Genomic DNA, 7,500 nt, shown 5'->3' on the forward strand with positions numbered 1-7,500 from the left:
TGTCATACGGACTTGTAGCTTCTAAGGGGCAGAGACTTTCGTTTCACAACCACGTAGCTCGGGGTCAGTCTGCGTCGGATGGTTTAGACCAGTGGTTCTCAAATGGGGGTATGTGTCCCCCCTAGGGGTCCTCTGGAGGACTGCAGGGGGTACGTGTCCCCTAGGGGTACTCTGGAGGACTGCAGGGGGTACGTGTCCCCCCTAGGGGTACTCTGGAGGACTGCAGGGGGTACGTGTCCCCTAGGGGTACTCTGGAGGACTGCAGGGGGTATGTGTCCCCTAGGGGTACTCTGGAGGACTGCAGGGGGTTCGTGTCCCCCTAGGGGTACTTTAGAGGACTGCAGGGGGTACGTGTCCCCCTAGGGGTACTCTGGAGGACTGCACGGGGTACGTGTCCCCCCCTAGGGGTACTCTGGAGGACTGCAGGGGGTACGTGTCCCCCTAGGGATACTCTGGAGGACTGCAGGGGGTACGTGTCCCCCCTAGGGGTCCTCTGGAGGACTGCAGGGGGTACGTGTCCCCCTAGGGATACTCTGGAGGACTGCAGGGGGTACGTGTCCCCCCTAGGGGTCCTCTGGAGGACTGCAGGGGGTACGTGTCCCCTAGGGGTACTCTGGAGGACTGCAGGGGGTACGTGTCCCCTAGGGGTACTCTGGAGGACTGCAGGGGGTACGTGTCCCCCTAGGGGTACTCTGGAGGACTGCAGGGGGGTACGTGTCCCCCTAGGGGTACTCTGGAGGACTGCAGGGGGGTACGTGTCCCCCTAGGGGGTACTCTGGAGGACTGCAGGGGGTACGTGTCCCCCTAGGGGTACTCTGGAGGACTGCAGGGGGGTACGTGTCCCCCCTAGGGGTACTCTGGAGGACTGCAGGGGGGTACGTGTCCCCCTAGGGGTACTCTGGAGGACTGCAGGGGGGTACGTGTCCCCCCTAGGGGTACTCTGGAGGACTGCAGGGGGGTACGTGTCCCCCTAGGGGTACTCTGGAGGACTGCAGGGGGGTACGTGTCCCCCTAGGGGTACTCTGGAGGACTGCAGGGGGGTACGTGTCCCCCTAGGGGTACTCTGGAGGACTGCAGGGGGGTACGTGTCCCCCTAGGGGTACTCTGGAGGACTGCAGGGGGTACGTGTCCCCCCTAGGGGTACTCTGGAGGACTGCAGGGGGGTACGTGTCCCCCCTAGGGGTACTCTGGAGGACTGCAGGGGGTACGTGTCCCCCCTAGGGGTACTCTGGAGGACTGCAGGGGGGTACGTGTCCCCCCTAGGGGTACTCTGGAGGACTGCAGGGGGGTACGTGTCCCCCCTAGGGGTACTCTGGAGGACTGCAGGGGGGTACGTGTCCCCCCTAGGGGTACTCTGGAGGACTGCAGGGGGGTACGTGTCCCCCCTAGGGGTACTCTGGAGGACTGCAGGGGGGTACGTGTCCCCCCTAGGGGTACTTTGGAGGACTGCAGGGGGGTACGTGTCCCCCCTAGGGGTACTCTGGAGGACTGCAGGGGGGTACGTGTCCCCCCTAGGGGTACTCTGGAGGACTGCAGGGGGGTACGTGTCCCCCCTAGGGGTACTCTGGAGGACTGCAGGGGGGTACGTGTCCCCCCTAGGGGTACTCTGGAGGACTGCAGGGGGGTACGTGTCCCCCCTAGGGGTACTCTGGAGGACTGCAGGGGGTACGTGTCCCCCCTAGGGGTACTCTGGAGGACTGCAGGGGGGTACGTGTCCCCCCTAGGGGTACTCTGGAGGACTGCAGGGGGGTACGTGTCCCCCCTAGGGGTACTTTGGAGGACTGCAGGGGGGTACGTGTCCCCCCTAGGGGTACTCTGGAGGACTGCAGGGGGGTACGTGTCCCCCCTAGGGGTACTCTGGAGGACTGCAGGGGGGTACGTGTCCCCCTAGGGGTACTCTGGAGGACTGCAGGGGGGTACGTGTCCCCCTAGGGGTACTTTGGAGGACTGCAGGGGGGTACGTGTCCCCCCTAGGGGTACTCTGGAGGACTGCAGGGGGGTACGTGTCCCCCCTAGGGGTACTTTGGAGGACTGCAGGGGGGTACGTGTCCCCCTAGGGGTACTCTGGAGGACTGCAGGGGGGTACGTGTCCCCCCTAGGGGTACTCTGGAGGACTGCAGGGGGGTACGTGTCCCCCTAGGGGTACTCTGGAGGACTGCAGGGGGGTACGTGTCCCCCTAGGGGTACTCTGGAGGACTGCAGGGGGGTACGTGTCCCCCCTAGGGGTACTCTGGAGGACTGCAGGGGGGTACGTGTCCCCCCTAGGGGTACTCTGGAGGACTGCAGGGGGGTACGTGTCCCCCTAGGGGTACTCTGGAGGACTGCAGGGGGGTACGTGTCCCCCTAGGGGTACTTTGGAGGACTGCAGGGGGGTACGTGTCCCCCTAGGGGTACTCTGGAGGACTGCAGGGGGGTACGTGTCCCCCCCCCCTAGGGGTACTCTGGAGGACTGCAGGGGGGTACGTGTCCCCCCTAGGGGTACTTTGGAGGACTGCAGGGGGGTACGTGTCCCCCCTAGGGGTACTCTGGAGGACTGCAGGGGGGTACGTGTCCCCCCTAGGGGTACTCTGGAGGACTGCAGGGGGGTACGTGTCCCCCTAGGGGTACTCTGGAGGACTGCAGGGGGGTACGTGTCCCCCCTAGGGGTACTCTGGAGGACTGCAGGGGGGTACGTGTCCCCCCTAGGGGTACTCTGGAGGACTGCAGGGGGGTACGTGTCCCCCCTAGGGGTACTCTGGAGGACTGCAGGGGGGTACGTGTCCCCCCTAGGGGTACTCTGGAGGACTGCAGGGGGTATGTGTCCCCTAGGGGTACTCTGGAGGACTGCAGGGGGTACGTGTCCCCCTAGGGGTACTCTGGAGGACTGCAGGGGGTACGTGTCCCCCTAGGGGTACTCTGGAGGACTGCAGGGGGTACGTGTCCCCTAGGGGTACTTTGGAGGACTGCAGGGGGTACGTGTCCCCCTAGGGGTACTCTGGAGGACTGCAGGGGGTACGTGTCCCCCTAGGGGTACTCTGGAGGACTGCAGGGGGTACGTGTCCCCCTAGGGGTACTCTGGAGGACTGCAGGGGGTACGTGACAGTTTTTGCAAAATGTCTTTCAGTTCCAAGGCTGTTGTTACTTCTACTGTCCTTTTTTCCGCTTTTTTTTACCTGTTTTGACCTGTTCTTGCCTTTCTTCCTTCCGTCTTTCTACTGTCTTTTTTTCTTCATAGTATTTTGTTTTTGTCACTTTTTTCCGAAGTTTGTCGCCCTTAACGAGGATTTTGCCTCAGTTGTTGGTGCGTGAATAAACACATTCAACGTTAATATGAAATCCAGAAACAAACAATGAATACAGAAACAAATAACACATACATAGAACTATTTAACATTCAGAAAAAAAGAGGCTGTATGTATGAAATGTCGAGCGAGGGGCAAAGGATGAGGATGTATGAAAAACATTTTATTTTAAAAGTCTATCTCTAACAATCTATGAGTTCAGCTTCCTGTACGACATACAGTTCACCAGCATGAATCAGCAGTCACAGAGTTCAGTGTGTGTGTGTGTGTGTGTGTGTGTGTGTGTGTGTGTGTGTGTGTTAGATTTGAACTTTTCATCATAAACAAAAAGGAAATCATCATCTGGTACAGAAAGTCACGGCCCTCCTTATCTGTAGTAACCTTGAAAACACCCCCTTTTTCTCTGTGTGTGTGTGTGTGTGTGTGTGTGTGTGTGTGTGTGTGTGTGTGTGATGGGGAAGAAGAGATATTAATAAATTAAACTTGAAGCAGTTTAGAAAGGTCCTTAAAAGGACAATACAGCTGTTTTGAGGTTGTGTGGTTGTGTTGAAGTGTGTGTGTGAGGTCCTTCTCCGTAGTCAGTGTGTGATGTGTTGAAGTGTGTGTGTGAGGTCCTTCTCCGTAGTCAGTGTGTGATGTGTTGAAGTGTGTGTGTGAGGTCCTTCTCCGTAGTCAGTGTGTGATGTGTTGATCTCTGCATTATGCACCGTGGCACTTAGTAACAATAAAGAGAATAACTATGACGAGAAATAATAGTAGTTAAAAATGTTGTGTGTGTGTGTGTGTCTGTTTGTGTGTGTGTGTGCGTGTGTCTGTATATGTGCGTGTGTGTGTATGCGTCTGTGTGTGTGTGCGCGTGTATGTCTGTGTGTGTGTGTGTGTGTCTGTGTGTGTGTCTCTGTGTGTGTGTGCGTGTGTTAGATTTGAACTTATAAACAAGACCAAAATCAGAAACCATAAACAAGACCAAAATCAGAAAGTCACGGCCCTCCTTATCTGTAGTAACGATGAAAACACCCCCCTTTTTTCTGTGTCGCGCGTGTTAGTGTGTGTGCGTGCGTGCGTACATGTGCGTGCGTGTCTGTGTGTGTGCACGTGTGTGAGTGTCTATGTGTGTTTGTGTGTGTGTGTGTGTGTTTGTGTGTGTGTGTATGTGTGTGTGCGTGTGTGAGTGCGCGTGTGTGTGTGTGTCTGTGCTTGTTTTACTATATTCGTGGGGTCCAAAAACCGGGGAATACAGTATACTTGTGGGGTCTGCACAGCCTTGTGGGGCCCAAAATGCTGGACCTCACAAGTTTAAAGGTCTGTTTGAGGGTTAAGACTTGGTTTTAGGATTAGGGTTAGAATGAGGTTCTGGTTAGGGTGAGGGTAAGGGTTAAGGTTAGGCATTTAGTTGGGATGGTTAAGGTTAGGGTAAGGGGCTAGGGAATGCATTATGTCAATGACGGGTCCCCACAAAGATAGTGAAACAAACGTGTGTGTGTGTGTGTGTGTGTGTGTGTGTGTGTGTGTGTGTGTGTGTGTGTGTGCGTGCGTGCGCGTCGTACCCATGCCGGTCCCCGCTGGAGCGATTTCTCTGGCGAAGAGCTCCAGAGCTTTCTTCTGTGTGTGATGGGCGGCCATCCAGACCACGGCCTCTCTGGAGTCCTGATAAATGACACAACACATCACGTTAAAGTCAGTAGCAGGGTCCCCAGATTTCCACTGGATGCAGAACGTCTGCTGACCGGCTGCGTGCTCCGCCGTCCGTCGACACCCACCAGGTCTGGATTTGTTGAGGCACGGCTGCAGGACGCAGACGTTCAGCAGCCAGTGGAAATTGCCGGGAACCCTGTTCTGGTCATAAATGACCGATTTACACATTCCTTGTACCATAAATGTGGCATTTTTCAGATTGCCTCAAGACCTTATGATATCATTCACAAAAGGTATTTCAACACATAACATTCATTGTGACTTTCTTGGAATTTATTCAATGTGGTCACACTTTTGTTGTTCACGGTCAGAGATGACCGCCATAGGAAATGAATGGGGAAGAGTGTAAGAGACAGACACACACACACACACACACACACACACACACACAGACACGCACACAGACAGACAGACAGACACACAAACAGACACACACACACACAGACACACACACACAGACAGACAGACAGACACACACAAACAGACACACACACACACACACACGTACACACAAACAGACACACACACACAAACAGACACACACACAAACAGATACACACACAAACAGACACATACACACACACAGTTCATGTTGTCATGTTGCCACTTGTGCATGTGAACCATGTTCGCACACACACACTAACACACATGTTGTAGATGTTAATGTTCTAATAAGGTTCTTTTTACAAAAAATGTGGGGGTGCAATTGAGAATAAAAACAGCAACTCAAACAACAAGCAGAACATAACCCTGAACAGGAGCCGCTGATTTATTTAAATATTAATATTGTTTCTTTAACCATCTGTTTTGTTAATTGGGGTTTTATTGAGTCAAGCTAAATATACTTCATTGTTTATCAAATTGTCAGAAATGAGTTTTTTCGCGTCATCAATACCGAATTAAATCCAATTGGATGGGAATATACGATGCACTTGACGCACCACTACCAGACGACGCGACAGATTCGGAGGCATTGATGGCGTAACGTTAGCACATGGTAGAATGGACGGCGACATGATTGAAAATGAAGAAAACGGAGATCCCAGAGATTCGGCAGACAAGCAGGGAGACATTCCCAATCATCCTTGGTCTTATCTGAGAGAGGTGTTTGAGATAGCATCCACACGCATACACACTTTGAAAAAACAACCATCTATGCTGTTCTGAGTGAGATACGGTTTCTGAATGTGTCCTGTCTTCAGTCTCCGGGTGAGCTGGTCAACATCTGCACGGCTTTCTACGTCACTAGCCGAGACCAGGGGGCTATAGGGGGCTAACCGTTAGCATGCTAGCTCGTTTTCAATGGCAAAACACTGCTACAACACACACAAATACAAAACATCCCTAATCGACAAAATAAAGTGTAAATAACTACTTCCATGTCCCCGTTCTGCAGGTACTGCAGAAGTTGGAAGTGCGCTCTCGTTTAGAAGAAGTCTCCCAGCTAATCCTGCCTTGTACTAGAGGTGCTTCCTGCTTCTTACAGTGCAGACGCTTTGCTGCTTGCTCCTGCCTCTGCTTGCATATTTCTGCTGATAATCTTGCTTTTCCTCTTAGAGAAACTATGAGCAGCGGCTCTTGGATACTTATAAATCACTGGACTATGCATTTTTTGTAGATATAGTAGGCTATTGCCATATTTCAACATTTTTCTGCGTGAGCGTGGCCTACCAATAGCTCAAGCCTGTCCAACGGGCCTTTTCAAAAATGTTTCCAATTGTTTGGCTACAGATCTTCTACAGATTGTAAACACGTCTCTTCTCTCAGGTATCTTCCCACAGGCCCTGAAAACTGCAGTCATTAAAGAACCCATATTATGCTCATTTTCAGCTTCATAATTGTATTTTAAGGTTGTACCAGAATAGGTTTACATGGTTTAATTTTCAAAAAACACCATATTGTTGTTGTACTGCACCGCTCTCTCTCACTGCTGCAGATCCTCTTTCCAGCTGGTCTCTGTTTTAGCTACAGAGTGAGACCTCTTTTCTTCTTCTGTACTATCTTTGATTGCACTGGCACATGCTCAGTAGCTCAGATGTAGCTCATGTCAGCTAGCTAGCTCCATAGACAGTAAAAGAAAGGCTGTTTCTCCACCTTCAGTCAGTTACAAGGCAGGATTAGCTGGGAGACTTCTTCTAAACGAGGGCGCACATGGAAGTAGTTCTTTTGGAGATTATGGTGAACTTGTGTGTGTTGTAGCAGTGCTTTGCTATTGAGAACGAGGTAGCATGCTAACGCTAACGCTACGAGCTAATTGGTTGCGGTTAGCCAGCTCATTTCGGCTTGTGACGTCACAAAATGATCGTCTGAGGCAGGAAAAAACAGCTTTGTTTTTAGTATGTTGTGCGAAATCAAACCGTTGGAGTAAAGAGGATGGAGACAAACGACAAAGAAATGAAAAAGGAGGAGAGTAAATGAAAGAAAGACGGAGGAGGACGTGGAGAGAAAGCGTGGGAGGGTTAGAGGCGTGAAAGAGGCTTAACTCGAGCCTGACCTGCTTCTGCTTAGACGGGACGTTTTGGAA

At 52.5% G+C, this 7,500-nt stretch overlaps 1 pseudogene across 1 annotated transcript in view; it reads right to left on the reverse strand.

Moving 5' to 3' along the window:
* LOC144534585 (uncharacterized) overlaps nt 1–7,500 on the reverse strand; it is a 38,751-nt pseudogene that overhangs the window by 9,442 nt on the left and 21,809 nt on the right. Inside the window, exon 13 of the transcript XR_013503577.1 lies at nt 4,686–4,928. The product of XR_013503577.1 is annotated as an uncharacterized LOC144534585 (transcript). The remainder of the gene's footprint in view (nt 1–4,685; nt 4,929–7,500) is intronic.

The sequence above is a fragment of the Sander vitreus genome, chromosome 19, assembly GCF_031162955.1.
Source record: "Sander vitreus isolate 19-12246 chromosome 19, sanVit1, whole genome shotgun sequence".
Taxonomy (NCBI): domain Eukaryota; kingdom Metazoa; phylum Chordata; class Actinopteri; order Perciformes; family Percidae; genus Sander; species Sander vitreus.